We start from the raw sequence: 13,396 nt of genomic DNA, 5'->3' as shown, positions 1-13,396 counted from the left end.
TCAGTCAGGTTAACGGCTGGTTGTTGACTGGGCCATTCCAACGCTTTGATTCTTTTCTTTCTCAGCCATTCTGTTGTAGATCTGCTCCTTTGCTTTTTACCAAAGTCCTGTAGCATGATGGCTGATGGATTTAGCTGATACGTATCCTCGTCTCATAAGGAAGCAATAAGGTTGTTGGTTCAGTTTTTGTTAAATACTTAATAACATTGTGTAATAAGTTGAGGTTGTATTTTCCTTATTTTAAAGTAGAAGCAAGAACTTCTACAATTATGTTTGATATATAAAACTTTAGAACCGAAAGGTGTTTTTTAGAACATTTTTTAATCCCAGAATAATTTATTTGCAGAGGTTTGAGATTAAACAAACAAACAGCCATCCTGATGTCAAAAGCACTGAGGGATCACATTCATAATTTCATTTAAATGCAGTGATCTTTACCTCATCCTAAGAACTGAGTAAGTCCTTTCCCAGTTGAAATGCCAGCCAGACTTGGTAATATGTGGATCAGCTCCTTTCAGATTTGCCTTGAGCATTTCTGATCCCCCACCAGCAGATGAGATACAGATGGAAGCAAAACTGAATGCACATGATCTTCAAACAACCTTCACATTGCTTCCGCAGCGTTGCGCCTTCTATCCTCCAAATCCGATCAAACGACTCAGTTGGGGGAAAAAAATCCCTAGGGTCTCACAACAGCCGCTGACTCCTAGAGGGAAGTAAGGCCAGTTTTATTTATAAAGCCCCAAATCACAAATCACAAACATGCCTCAGAAGGCTTTTCACAGCAGCCGGCGTCCTCTATTCTTAACTCCATCAAAGAAAATAAATAACTATTGACCTTGCCTGGGATAATTTATGCTAATGTGGGGTAATCATTACACTTTTAGGTGATGGCTTTGTGAAATGCACATTAGTTGAGACTTCAGCTCTCATACGGAGAAAGTGAAATGACACTGACTTTGCCTGTGAATAATAAATGTTTATTTCAACCTAGCTGGAAAAAAAAATGTTGTGAAGTAGTATGTGGGGAGAGGCTGTCTCACTCCTCCACTGTTGGCCCAGAGTCTCACAGGATGTAACGCTTCAGCTTGAATCGCATCCAGTTGAGAGTGAAAGGTTGGTGATGAGTTGCTGGATATGCTAATGTGTGCCAAGCTGCTTAGACACATCTTATCAAACTGTCACTTTAGAGACACATGGGGACACACAGTACACTGTAATAGTAATTAAATACCAAATATAAACAAAGACAATGTCTGCAGCTTTCTGCCACTATAGTACTTTTTTTCTTCTTAAATAAAAGTTACTGGGCATTTCCATAAATCACATTTAATGCATAGTTAGAGAAATGTAAAAACATCTGCAAATTTGGAAATTTTCCTTCATTTTAAAATGATACATTGTATCAGAACATTTTACCTGTCTCAACAAAAAGGAAACGTTATCATCTGTGGTCTTATAAAAACCTCATAACAGCAAATTGTTATGTGTGAGAAAGCATTGCAACTCCAAGAGCAGAGGCAAGGCAAGATACCTGGCAGAGCTTGCTAGTGTTTGTATGTATGTGGGCGTTTGAAGGAGATCAGGTTTGTTACAGGCAATCAGATACATCTGTGTTTTAAGAAGATGCACAATTGCATGACAGTTATAAGGATCCTATGCAACCAGATTAAGGTCTGATCATATTCATATTCATCTAGGTGAGATTGTGCCAGAACAACTAAATAATTATAGTCTACAGGGTGGGCCATTTATATGGATACACCGTAATAACATGGGAAAGTTACGTTGAAACCAAGGACACCATTGTTTTTCTTGTGACATTACCAATAAGTTTGATGTGTCACATGGCCCTCTTCCTATTGAAAAAGTTGTATCCAAGATGGCCGACTTCTAAAAGGCCACCATGGTCACCACCCATCTTGAGGAGTTTGCCCCCTCACATATACTAATGTGCCACAAACAGGACTTTAATATCACCAACCATTCCCATGTTATTACGGTGTATCCATATAAATGGCCCACCCTGTATTTATATACTGTGTAAAAAAACAACAAAAAACCCCAAAACGCTTTAATTATTTTATTGATCCACTGTTTTGATTTATTCCAGGTCTGCACTTGGGCGATCGTAGCTCAAGAGTTGGGAGTTCGCCTTGTAATCGGAAGGTTGCCGGTTCGAGCCCCGGCTTGGATAGTCTCGGTCATTGTGTCCTTGGGCAAGACACTTCACCCGTTGCCTACTGGTGGTGGTCAGAGGGCCCGGTGGCGCCAGCCGGCAGCCTCGCCTCTGTCAGTGTGCCCCAGGGTTGCTGTGGCTACAATGTAGCTTGCCATAACCAGTGTGTGAATGTGTGTGTGGATGACTGGATATGTAAAGCGCTTTGGGGTCCTTAGGGACTAGAAAAGTGCTATACAAATACAGGCCATTTGCACTGGTATATGCTGCCACTCGCTTTACTTCATTGTAAAAAAGTTGGCAGTGCCACTGACTGACTGAATCTTGTTTTTCCTTCAGGGCTTATGTAGTCCTGTGAGCAACATTTAGCACTACAAACCTGAATACTCCACTCACTGCCCCCAGTGTTCTCATACATGCATAACTGTAGCTCATACACCGAAGAATCCTGAAAAACACGGGAGCCCTAAGGCTCGAAACATTCATTCATTTACATTCTCAAATAGTAAGTAGACCATGCTTGTTAGTTGGTTAGCATCATGTGTCCTAATACTTTCCACTGTTGCTCATGTTTGGCAAGAAAACTGTTTGTGCATTACGTATTTTGTTTTGATTAGATTTGATTTATTTTCAGGGTATTATTTTATGATATAGCATACAATAGTATTTCTGTTCCACTCCATCACCTGACCACAGGCTTAATCATTTGGAAACATAATGATGTTTTACTCCCCAAGTTGAAAAAAAAAGTGTGTGTTGGTTACAGTTATATTGTCAGCACCATGTCTTGAGTCATGGGCTTGGCTGTGCAGTAGGGAGTTCAAATGAATGAATTTGTTGCGGCACACCACAATAGAAGGAGCCTAATGGAGATGCATTGGTTTGCCGGAGGTTCATGTTAATGGGTTTTCTGAATGGAGATTAGGTTGTTACTGGAATCGATACTGGGATTTTGCTCACACGTTTCAACTTGCAGTCACTTTCAAAACAGGAAAAAAAAGTGCCTCTTTCTATCAGATCACCAGCCTGCTTTCGCTCCATATCACACTGTATTTGTTTAGCTCTGATGAAAAGAGACACTAATATGGTGCAAGTATCAGAGCATGACATGAGTTATGCTGTTTTTGCATCATCTGTAATTGACTCTAGCATGAGAATGATTTATGTCTTGAATAGGATATTTAGGATAATATTTTATGCCCTATCCAATGACTATGCAAGTAAATGAATGACAGCCGTCATCGTTTTGAGATGTTACAGAGATCTAATGTACTGGCCTTGTGTGATTTCATGTTTCATATATTTCATAGCTTCCAAATAGCAAGCTCGGTTCCATATGTGATCTACTCTGTGGAAGTATGGTTCAACTTATGCAACACCAACACTACTCCACTGTATATGCTACACACTAAAGCTCTAAGAATTATAAATGGAATGGATTATTATAAACCAACAAAGTGAATATTCAATAAACTACACATCTTAAAATGTTACAATTTAGTTGAGCATGTTTGTTTTGATGACATCTAGTCAGAAAAATCTTTGCTATTTAAAATATGCAGTGTCTTAAGGTTCAGCCTACAGTTTTTCAGTCAATAATTTACGTTCTTCCCATTGAATTTAATTCTTTATTGTCAACATTTATTTATTTAACTTCTTTTTGTTATTTTGAGAAAGAAAATGTAAATATTGCCCAAAGTAAAATATCATTTCAAATTTGATTGGTAACACACAGACTGAATGGGCTATGGGCTTGTGCAGACAGATACTTCCTTATTGGTCCTTGTCAAGTTTCAGACAGAAAAGTCAAGTGTAAGGCATAGCAACAAAAAAGCCCAGAGTAGTAACACATTGACAGAATAAGGTAAATGTTTTGAGTAGGACTAATGACTGACTTTGGGTTTATGAAGTTATTATGTTCCAGTTTTTTGTATTCACTCTGCTGTTTGTATCCCCAGTTTGATATCTAGCCTTCAGGTTTCTGTTATCATTCCTTGTCTGTGTTCCTCATCCTCTTGTGTCTAGTTTCCTGTGTTAGTTATATGTGTCCCCCTGTGAAGTCAGTCATGTCTCCATGTTTATTTTCCCCCATGTCTTTGTATGTCTACCTGGTGTCTCCCTCTCTCTGTGTGTTTAGTCAGTGTTACAGTGTGTTTCATGTACTTTCTGTTTTAATCTGATAGTCACTTGTTCTGTGTGCATCATGTTCAGTTTTGGTTCCCTTGTCTCGTCAGTTAGATTATGTCCATCTGTGTTCCCAAGGTGTTTCCTCTCTGCCCTGATTCCCTCTTGTGTATATTGTCTGAGCCTCTTTCTGGCAGTAGAGGACAGTAGTGATCTCCCTCATCCCTTGTGTGCCTGTGTCGTATTTCCCCAGTTTAGATTCCTAGTGCCTTACTAGCTTAGTTATGTAAATCTTTAAATTCTGCAATAAAGCTGTCTTTGGGTTTAGTCCTGCTTGAGAGTCGTGCATTTTGGGCCCTAAACCTGTCTGCCTCACACAGCCACATGACAACTATGGAAACACTAATTACAGAACAGGACACAGGTGAGGGCAGAGCACAGCAGGAAACAATTAAGAGCAAGTGAAAACAATCAGAGGAAAATAAAGTAAAAGCACAAGAGGCACATTAAGATAGGTATTTACCAAGATAAAGCAGGGAGATGAAAGCAAAAACATTTAGATAACAAATCATACAAATGAAACAAAAGAAAAAACTGGGACAACAAAAATATTAAAATCAAAATGAGAACCAAAACTAAAAAACAACCAATCAACAAATCGCCAAGTTTTAAACTATTTCTGTTGTAAAATTTGGTCTTAAACATGGAAACTGTGGGATTTGCCTTTGGACCCATCGTTAAGTGGCTTTTTGAGGAACTGCAGTTTTTAGTACTTGGCTTCATTTTTTCAGTTCTGAAGGTTGCCACTTGTTTCTCACACACAAACACCCCACAAACATGCACTCTAATGATGCTGTTCATTACAGATGGTTATCAATCCAGCTAATATCCTCTGATGAGGAGCGCACAGTGCAGCTTGATTAAACAAGATGATAAGCCCTGTAAGCAGAATCGCTCTTAATGGAATAGTGTTAACAACCCTGCAAAAATTGACACATTGTAGATAACTGATGATGTGCACCGTCAATAAAATTCCTTTTGGTAATTTAACATCAAGTCATAGTCATAATTGAAAGCTCTCTCACTGAGTCATTTAGTGTTCCTGCTGTTTGTTAAGACACAGAAGTAGAAAAAAATAATAATCCACTTCTGCATTAAGCTTTCCTTTTCCACCTCCAGTCACTTGGGATGGTAAATAGTGTTCCAAGTGTGACAGGGAACAGAGAGTCTTAATGCAATCCTGGGGGCTCCACCACCCCCTGATGCTGCCACAGCCTCAGTGAAAATGCTTCATTACTGCTACTCCATGATGGGAGCTCGGCATCACCAGTCACCCAAAAGGCAGAAGCCCTTTTCTTTTGATTTAACATTGCTATTGAGTGGATAGCTGGGTCTCTGCCTCTCTCACCCACTGTTCTATGACACAGGAGGACAGATAGAAAGAGAAATATCCGTCTCTGCCTGCCATTGGTCTCACAGAAAACATCATTCGAAAGAGATGAGGATTTATGAGGGAGTTGCCCTTTGAACAAGATTAATGCGGGCCTGCCCACCTGTGCCCTGAGTCAAATCTCTTTGACATATTAAGCTTATTACTGTTATTATGTTTTAGCACCACTTTCATTTTTATGAGGAAAGTTGGCAGAGAACAGACACATGCAGTATTAACACAGCCTACAATACCCCTTGTAGTTCTTGGTGGTAGAAAATGTAGTGAGGCTGTACTAAAACACAGTGTGTTGGCTAGTGTTATAAAATAAAGTTGCTTGCTTACAGTAAACCTCCTACCAGACATATCTGGAACTATCATAGTGTCTATATTAAATGTGTGTGTGTGTGTGTGATGTATTTGGTTCATTGTTGGTTCATTGTTTAACCACACCGGTCCCAAGTTCATATTTTGCATTTACGTGTCGCAGAAAGGTGCGAAAGCTCCCGCTTCATTATACCTTCCCAACTGTGGTAAATAATGGAAACACAGATGCAGACTATTTCCTTTTGTGTCTCACAAAAACTCAAGATGTCTGCCACTTAAATGCTTCGAGCTCTAATCTGAGGTACAATCGATTGCCAATGTCTGAGGCCAGGAACTCTAATGAACTTATCCATAACTCTAATGAAACTATCCTCTACAGCAGAGCTAATCCTTGGTCTTTTCTCCTCCCCATGAGGGCCAGTTTAATCACAGTTTTTGATAGTTTTAGCAGGTGCACTTGAAGACGCTTTGAATTTATCGACATTTTCAAAACCAGCTGACCTTTCATGTCTTAAAGTGATGATCGGCATGCATTTCAAGGCAAGCTTTTTACACATTATAGATTAGCACATTTGTAAGTCTGTTTTCTGTGTATCAGAATTACCTTAGTACATTGCAACTGATTCTCTCACTTTTCAATACATTTTAAATCATTCTAGGTGAGTAAAACGTCCAAGGTACATAAAAATAGACCCAATGCATGCCAGTGAAACCAAAAAACTGGATCCCCTTAGTGTATGAATGTATGAATTCAGGCTTCATGTGTCAACCACAGTAGTATATGCAATGAGATTTGCATTCACTCACATCTTTTACACATAGTCATGTTTATAGAAAGGGGGGTTGGACGCCCTTTTTGCTTTGTTGGTCCATATTGCCATTATAGCATCACAAAGTTGCAGCAAATGTGTTGTCCCATTACACCATTTCCCAAAGGTCCTCTATTGGACTGGGATCTTGTGACTGTGTACGCCATTTAAGTACAGTGAAATATTTTTGACACAAATCATCATTGTGCTGGAAGCAGCCATCATAAAATGGGTGCACTGGGGTCATAAAGAGATGGACAGGGTCAGCAACATTACTCAAGTAGATATGTCTGTGTAGGTTCTCAGTCATTCAGGTCATGGTACTCCGAGGAGCTTGGAATCGAAAGCAACTGGATTTCTTTGAGTTTCACGAAAAACTTCATAAAACTCAAAGTCCAGCTTTCTTTCCAAGCTGGTCAAAATGGTTTGCTCAGTTGATAAGAGATTCAAAGTCTGCCAAGAAAATATCCCCCACACCATCACAACATCTCCTCTACCAGCCTTTACTGTTGATACAAGGCAGGATCGATGATGCGTTCGTGTTGCTCTACCTAAATTATGACTCTACCATCTAAATGTTGTAGCAGAAACTGAGACTCATGGGACCAGGCAATGTTTTTTGCAATTTTCTATTGTCAGAGGTGCAAACTGTATCCTCACTTTAACTGTATCATTGGTGTAGTCGCCAGCTGTTGCTTCAAGGTTTGATGTGTTTAGAGATACTCTTCTGCATACCTTGGTTGCAAGAAGTGGTTACTCAAGAAACTGTTGCTTTCCTTTCAGATCAAAGCAATATGTCCATTCCTTCTGACCTCTGACCTCAACAACAAACCATTTTCACCCAGAGAGCTGCCGCTTGCTCGATATTTTTTCGTTTGTAAACCCCAGAGATGACTGTGCATGAAAATCCCAGTATATCAGCAGTTTCTGAAATACTCAGACCAGTCTGTCTGGCATCAAAATGCCACATTCAAAGTTACTTAGATCGTGGCTCACGAGTAATCAGAAGGTTGCTGGTTCGAGCCCCGGCTTGGACAGTCTCGGTCGTTGTGTCCTTGGGCAAGACACTTCACACGTTGCCTACTGGTGGTGGTCAGAGGGCCCGGTGGCGCCAGTGTCCGGCAGCCTCGCCTCTGTCAGTGCGCCCCAGGGTGGCTGTGGCTACAATGTAGCTTGCCATCACCAGTGTGTGAATGTGCGTGTGAATGAGTGGATGACTGGATGTGTAAAGCGCTTTGGGGTCCTTAGGGACTAGAAAAGTGGTATACAAATACAGGCCATTTACCATTTATTTATATCACCTTTCTCAGTTTGAACTTCAGCAGTTTTTGTCCAAATCTACATGTCTAAATGCGTTAGATATTTGGCATAACAGGCATTTGAACAGGTATACATATAACAAAATCACTGCGGTGTGTGTGTGTGTGTGTGTGTGTGTGTGTGTGTGTGTGAGAGAGAGATTGCAAAACAAGACACAGGTGGTGGTGGATACAGTCAAACATAGGTGAGATTTATGATATACCTAAATTAATGGAAGGAAAGAGACACCGAAATGAATCCTGAAAACTAACAGCAAACAAAACAAGCCCAAGTGGAAGCAGAAAGCAAATGGATAAACTGGAAGCAAAGTGACACAATAAAACCAACAAAATACAGAATATAACTTAATTGAGATTAAATGTAAGTGTCAGATTTCTGTGCTCTGTCACTACACCAAACGTGAGCAGATATCAGCATGCAGACCATAAGGCCTGTCACCATGGAGACTGACATGTTTTACTCCCGTCGCCTGATGCATCCATTGGCAGACACAGTTGAGTCTCACTGACATGGTTGCTGGCCAAAATAAAAGTGGAAACCACTCCAGGGCTAATGCACGATCCATTAAAAGGAGAGTGAGACACATAGAGAGACAGATGGGCAGGCTGACCGAAAATGACAAGATGACTGAGATGAGAAAAAAAAAGGGCCAAAGTAAAGGAAGGAAAAGGATTAACACTGGATGTCCATTTCTCTGAGTTGTGATGAATTTCTGACGTGTGTTTGGAAATTGATCAATGCTGATATCTGTCATCTCAAGCTCACGCTGAAACTAACAAGTGACCCCGGGACACTGTTTTCTCTGTGTAGCAATTCCTACATGTGTCATCACAGTTATGATTCATGACACCTGTAAGGTCGTTTCAGTGACAGTGGTTTAATGACAAGATTTCTTAGAGTAAACTTCCAATCAGTGGAAAGTGCCATTACAAATAAAGCTTGTGTATTTGCAACAAATACTCAGTAATGCAATCATTAATTATTTATAATTGTTATCTAATATACAGTATTATGAAATAGCTTAGATATCATAGTGACCACTTTTATCTTCAACACTAAGTGTAAAAAAAAAAAAAAACTAGTCTTTTTTTGTGTAAAATGTTTCATGCACAGCCTTTACTTACACAGTACTTTTATTTTGTTACTTTTTTCTTTTACATAATTATATTTTTAAAAAGCACCTCTTCTTTCTGTAACGGGTCAAGGAAGAGTTAATGTCACATCTGACAACAAGCACGCCGATATCATGTGAATTATTTTCATGCATGTGCTGTGCACCAAATTTGTTTAGTTTTAGGAATTCATTTGTTCATTCTGTCAAGGCACTGAACACTACATACTTTGCCCAGTAGATGGCTCCCTATTTATTTTTTTCAAACGCTGGTATCCAGGAAAATGAAGATTTGAAGTAGACACATTACATCCTGTATACAAAAGAGTCAGAGTAACAAGTGTTTCCAATAAATTCCCTTTGGTTTTCTGCAGTTCAAATATGAATATGACAAAGTGTAACAAACACAAGAATGATGTTTAAACTTTCAAAGAGGTAAGATAAGATAAGATAAGATAAGATAAGATAAGATAAGATAAGATAAGATAAGATAACCTTTATTAGTCCCACACGTGGGAAATTTGTTTTGTCACAGCAGGAGTGGACAGTGCAAAAGTTATGACGCAAAAATTAGAATACAATAAGAATAAATACAGTACACAGCTGTACAGAATAGAATAAAATAATATACTATATACAGTAAAATAAAATAGAATAAAAATATACAATAAGATAAAAATAGAATACGAATGCTATATACAACTGAGTAAAAATACAACGATGCCAGAAAAGATTATTGCACTTAGTCTTATTGCACATGTGTGGATGTGTGTGTTTGTTCAGTTAAAGTCTTTGTTGTGGAGTCTGACAGCAGTGGGGAGGAAAGACCTGCGAAATCTCTCCGTCCCACACCGTGGGTGCCGCAGTAGAATAGTAGAATATTATTATAATTATATTATTATTATTATTATTATTATTAGTAGTAGTAGTAGTAGTAGTAGTAGTAGTAGTAGTAGTAGTAGTAGTAGTATACCCATATACTGAGACTTAAGTTTGACACTAAATTAAACATTTTTACATGAAAAGATCCAGGCTTCTCCTCAAAGTGCAGTCTGCAGTTAATGTTTGTAATTCTAAAATCTTTCTTTAGATTAATTATACATTAAGATTACTGTGTAAGTACAGCATAGCTATATAAAGTATATCTTATTTTCATCCCTGTTGCCTAAAGTGAGATTCCCCCTCTTCATTTCTCAAGAACCAGGCTTCTCCTCAAAGTGCAGTGTGTACTTTATGTTGTGAGGCCCACCCCTGCAGAAGCCAGGGCCACACCCTTCAAATCGAAGCAGCTTGGGGAGCAGCCAAGGAAGGATCATGTCACAAAGTCTTCTGATACTTGAAGAATCTTATCCTTTGGAATTATAATCACAAACAGACTGCCTTTTTCTCAAAACAATGTAGCTTTCCTAGTTTTATCACAGAACTTGCTTTCCAGTACTAAACTCTCGACAAACAAAATAAACATAAACAAAAGGTGCTTTTCGCATTTTATAAATGCTCTCTGAAAGCTTTTTTTTTTTTTTTTAAATGGAGGAACATTTTGACTAGTAAGAACACACAATAGCAATACCTAGTTGTGATTTATTTTCTAAGTATCACCACTATTTAGTTTTTCTAAAGCTAATATTGACCTTTAAGTCTTTCAGACTGTCAGCAAATAAGGAACACTCCCATATCCTGTGTTATGAGCACCTTATGATGACTCATGTTGCACCCGATGCGCCAAAAAAAACATGTTTATGTTTAAGTGACAGAGTCCTCTTGCAGATGTGCAAAGGAGAACGCCAGGTGACATTCAAGAGCCACAAAGCAAGTAAGTGTGGAGAGCCTGTAAGGAGCAGAATTCTAAAAAGTGACACCAGTGTTTGTTTGTTTTTATTTCAAAACAAGGCCAGATGATAGGCATGTCTGTTTTGAGGCTTGAACTATCAAAATAAGACGAGCATGTTTGAGTTATTGCATTTTAGTCTTCAGACATTCTTTTAAAGGAAATTGAAAAACATGAAAAAAAAAATGAAACAGTGTGTTTGTATGCTGCAGAAGGCTGAGTATCAGAATAGAAAGCTAGCTTTTTCTCATAATTTGCACTGTGGTCTGTTCAAAGAAAGCTGTTAAAAATAACTGTTCAAAACTCAAACGTAAGTCTAAATAACTGGCTAAGGTGGTCTGGCAGCAACATAGCTAGTGTCGAGAATAGCACAGATGGGAACTTCAAAAGTCTGTTTGCTCAGAGTCTCTGTTGATAAAAGACTGCCCTTTTGAAATTATTTATGTCAAGTAAATCGTAACCATGAGTTATAGCTACGATTACGTACTTTGCAAGTCACTGGAAGATTAAATATTTTTCCCTAATAAGGTGATCTTCTACCACAGTTTACTTCTCATTCTCTTTTTCTGTAAACTATGAACATACACAACTTTCGCCATAGTCAGTTGACGCAAACACGTTTGAAGTACCATAAATGGTAGATTTCCTGGATCTTAAAATTTTAAATCTTCTTAAAATGTTTTTTTTTTTTCAAACAATCAAACCATGAGCTGAAAACAGAAGTAAATTTCAGACGACAGACATTCAGACTGTGGCTGCCCACTTACTGCTGACTCAATGTCTTGCAAAATAATTGTGATGGTTGGTTTGTGATTGTCTTTTTTTTAATTGATTTCAACATTTTGCAATGCCTTTATTAAATCAAAATATTAAATGTAACAGGGGCATCTGTGACCAACTTATTTCACAAGTTGTGGATTTCCAGCAGTATAAACAGCATTGTTCTGTGGTTTGTATATTATCTGCCAGGAACATTTGAGCAGCACTGGTTGAATTTTTGATGTTTGAAGAAATGGGTTTGTGTTCCAAGGTTTAGTGCTCATCAAAGTTGCATTAGTGGTTTCAGACAGGCCTGTGGCCACTCCTTCCACTTTTTGTAAGCGCTTACTCACTCTCCTTGCAAAAGCCCAGAGTGTACGAGGCAGCTGTGAAAACGATAAATACCCAGAGCTGCTCCCTGTTGTCTCAAATCTGTGTGGAGTTATGGAAGAGGAGATGGGGGTGGGACACTGAGTAATGGAGCTCACGGCCTGGAAAAAAATCTTTTGAGACAGGCAGAAGGAGACAGGAAATGAGCTGAGTATTTTCGAGGAGTAGCGTGAGCGTCGCCGCCCCCTCGTCCAGACATTCGTTATGTACTTCACTGCACACACTGAGACATAACTAACAACAGCAGACAGATATGTAGCCTGTTACTCAAGGACCTTTAAGTTTGCAAGTCTATAAAACTTCAGTTAATAAACTGGGGGAGACAACTCATTGGATTTATTTCTATACAGGTTTTTTTTTTCTTAAAGGCTGTTAAAGTTAATAGACTTTATTTTATGTTGTGCTATTTAAAAGCATGGGATTTCTTAGGTCCTTAGGAGATTTCACGTTACTGGGAATAGTGGGTGCGTTAGTGGAAGATGCTTTGCATGAGGTACAAGGCCCCCGCTGTCTTGCTCAGTAGAGAAAGCTGATTCACCACAGCACTCCAAGGTCTATATGTGCAGTAAATGGTAAATGGCCTGTATTTATATAGCGCTTTACTAGTCCCTAAGGACCCCGAAGCGCTTTACATATCCAGTCATCCACCCATTCACACACTGGCAAGCTACATTGTAGCCACAGCCACCCTGGGGCGCACTGACAGAGGCGAGGCTGCCGGCTGGCGCCACCGGGCCCTCTGACCACCACCAGTAGGCAACGGGTGAAGTGTCTTGCCCAAGGACACAATGACCGAGACTGTCCAAGCCGGGGCTCGAACCGGAAACCTTCAGATTACAAGGCGAACTCCCAACTCTTGAGCCACGATCGCCCCCATAAATGTACCATTTATGAGCTATAGTCCGAGGTTTTGTCACTTCCTGAGTGCTTTTACACTTGCTGTAGTCGGCGCAGGTGTTTTGTAGCAAAGCTAAACAGAAGTGTCTCTTCCATGCTCGATGAGTTACCATTGTTGATTAACTGATAACTTGGGGCTGGATGTTTCCACAGAAGTGCACCACGAAATTTAGCCGGCTGATTTATTGTTTAATTTTTCTTGTACAGGGAAAACTTTTTCAGG

This window comes from Copadichromis virginalis, linkage group LG19, assembly GCF_057382275.1.
Source record: "Copadichromis virginalis isolate Kocher_CV1m ecotype Utaka linkage group LG19, C_Virginalis_male_GT1.1, whole genome shotgun sequence".
Classification (NCBI taxonomy): Eukaryota; Metazoa; Chordata; class Actinopteri; order Cichliformes; family Cichlidae; genus Copadichromis; species Copadichromis virginalis.
This window is presented reverse-complemented; position numbering follows the sequence as displayed.